This window comes from Meleagris gallopavo, chromosome Z (assembly GCF_000146605.3).
Source record: "Meleagris gallopavo isolate NT-WF06-2002-E0010 breed Aviagen turkey brand Nicholas breeding stock chromosome Z, Turkey_5.1, whole genome shotgun sequence".
NCBI classification, from domain to species: domain Eukaryota; kingdom Metazoa; phylum Chordata; class Aves; order Galliformes; family Phasianidae; genus Meleagris; species Meleagris gallopavo.
The window spans coordinates 62,377,590-62,380,809 of NC_015041.2; positions in this window are offsets into that span (position 1 = coordinate 62,377,590).

The window sequence follows — 3,220 nt, forward strand, 5'->3', positions numbered from 1 at the left end:
CTCCCAGTGCACTACATGATGTTATGATGTGGAATACTGAAAACCGAAAAAAAACCCACAAAACCATGACAATAAGTTATTATTTTTTTAGTGTAACAATAATAAAAAGAAAAACAATAATAAGAGGCTTAAAAGAAGAAGCTGTTTCTGCTTTCTGTAGGTATTGTTGGAAAATCCTATCATATCTAAGAAATGCTTATGGTAGATAACCACAATGTAGGCATTGAAGCATTATTTCAAATTTTACATTACACATGTGGGAAAAAAAAATCCCACATCTCTAAGTAATATGTCAGGTTAACTTCAAGCCTGTTGAAGTATGTCATGTCTCTGACTAATGGGAATGGGGCCAAACGAAATATTCTGAGCTGTTCCCCCCACCAAGCACCAACCGTGGAGACATCGATATAGCACAGGCAGGTTTGGGAGGCCAAGGCAGCTTACCATTCTCCTGTGTGACAAGTTATCACCAGATCAGGTCCATTGTGAGACAGGGTCAAAATTCAGGCTGACATTACTCAAGGCACAGTATAATTTATAGTATAGTATGCAGCAAGACAAGGAGATTCCCAAATAAGAGCTGGATGCAAAACTTAGGATTCTATGAAGTGGAGATGACCTAGAAATGCCAAGAACATATCAATCTTCACAATTCTGTAGAATATATAGATTTCAGGGGAGAATAGGGGCAACTCATTTCATTTCACGTGACAGATACTATTCATTCATGTGCTCATTAAAAAGAGTATATAGGAAAATTGGTATTGAATTTGAATATAATCTTCATTCAAATTAGTCAGGATATGTTGTTTGAGAGAGTTTTTTAAAACATTTAGTGTTAAAACTTGATATGCAAATAAACTATGTCATTTGAGTATCTATTTCATTAAAATAAAAACGTTTCAGGTTTGAGGCATTATTAGTATTTTCTTTTTGAATTTCACTTGCTAATTAAAATCACTTGCTATTGATAAACGCGTGATTTTTCCTGTAGTCCATAAAATAACTTTGTCTTGGAGGTAGTGATAGATACAGGGCTAATTCCCCAGGGATTCTTTTTTTTTTTAACCTATGCATTATTATTAGCTCAACAAACACTCAGATCAATTGCAGTGTAGGTCAGTGGTTATATTTATTTATTTAACATTTTATGCTTATACTATGCAGAATAATTTGGAGTATCCTGATTGCTACAGTGTGTTCCTTTGCCTTAAGTCCTGATGAGCGTAGGTGGAGACAGAAGTAAACAAACTAGAGTTAAGGGTGTAGATTGATAAGAACAATAAACATTGTTATACCTAATTAATTTCCTAGCAGCTGCACTCTTCTGACACTTCCTTCTTTGGAATATAGCAGGGAACTTCAGGGAATTTAGAAACCTCCTGCATTTATAAAGCAGAGAGTAAATATGAATTCAAGATCAATAAAGGAAAACTATAAGTTTAAATTTTTATTACTCCCATTCAAAAGTAAATGACTGGAAATTCAGTACCCATCCAATTACACAGTAATTTGTAAAATAGAAGTTGTCGTGGAAGAAGAGCACAGGGTATGCAGTAGGGATACTCAGTAATTAAAAGGCTGACTCTAGCATTGAGTTTTTTTATGACTTTGAGTTAATTAATTGTCTATTTTTTTCTGTGTAAAAGCATTACAATAACATCACTGGAGGGATGATAGGGCTAATTAATACTTGTACTGTGCCTTGAATAATAAGTTATGAAATATCTTTTACTATTATCACTAAAATGAATGTATTTCCTTTTGTATACTTATCCAGTCTATTATCAAGCTCTTCCTCACAATAATGAAATTTTTTGCTGATGGGGAAAACTTGAAGAAGAATATTGTAACTTGATTTTGAAAATAAGGTTTTATTATTTAAGAAAATTAAAAACTGAGGGAAGATCCAGAATTAAACTATAATAAGAGGAAAAAAATATTAAAAATAATTAGATGGGAATTAATATCAAAAACATCTTTTTAGCTGCATAATGATTTGCTTTTGATATCCTTCTGTGTAACTTAATAGGAAAAGAAGTTACTGCATGAGGACTTATATTACCTTGTGAAAACTCTTCCTTGTAAAAATAAACAAATATTGCTTAATTTGGAGATAGTAAGAACAGTATTTATATATGAGTAGTTATTCTACTCCTTTCTCCTCCTTTTCATCTTAAGTAGTTATATGGTCAAATCTTTTGATTTTAAGAGACCTGAGGGTTCTATGACTAATTCTCTCACTGAAGAACATATGGAGCTTTGCTGAATATTCTGTACTGTAAAATACTCTGCATTCTGAAAACTAAATTTGGTTTTCAAGTGTAATAAGTATAATGGAAGAAGGAATATATCTGTGAGCGACATGTTTTGAACTTCCCAGCGATGTGGGAGTATACGTTGCCTACAGTTATGTAGGACGGGATAAGTCTGTACAACTATAATTGAAATGACCTACAGATGTTGCGTTAAAATTTATTTTATTCCCACTGTAGTATCATTTGAAACTGCTAGGCTTGATTCTGCTAAAATACTTTCTGAAGAGAATTTTGCTGCAAGGAACCACAGAAATTTCAATATGAGAAGAGAGCCTTCCTCTGGAAAGGATGAGTACTATGCATCCCCATAAAGTTCAACTCTCATATTCACAGGTTTTTCTATGAAACGAAGCATTTAGCACAAAATGCTCTGAGTCTAATCGTTATGTTATTCCTTAAATACTGTTCTTCCTCATGAAAGTACTCAACATGAAAGTTATCCATAATTCTGCCACAGATAATGTTAGAGAAGCAATCCAAGGAAATATGCAAACACAGTCTTCATTTTCTGAGTTTTACAAAGCAAAAGGTCTGCTAAAACAGCCTTGGGCATGAGGGAAATCAAGGAAGAGAAATGGAAGGTCATGACTTAGGGAGAAGTAACAGAAGAGAGGGTTAGGTTTTAATACTGAAGTACGGAGTAAGGATAACTTTGCTTAATTAATTTCATTATTCCTAATCAGCAGTACTGTAAATCTGATTCAGAAGCAAGACTTTATTGAAAGCAAGAGAGTGGGTATGAACTATATATATCAGGCATGTCCCACTCATGCCCTGCAGGCTGCATGTGGCTGTTGCCATCAAACCAGATCGATGCATCAGTCTTACAAAAACAAGGTGAAATATTACATTAGTTCTATGTTTTTGTTCCTCTCTCTCTCTTTTTCTTTTTCTTTTTTTTT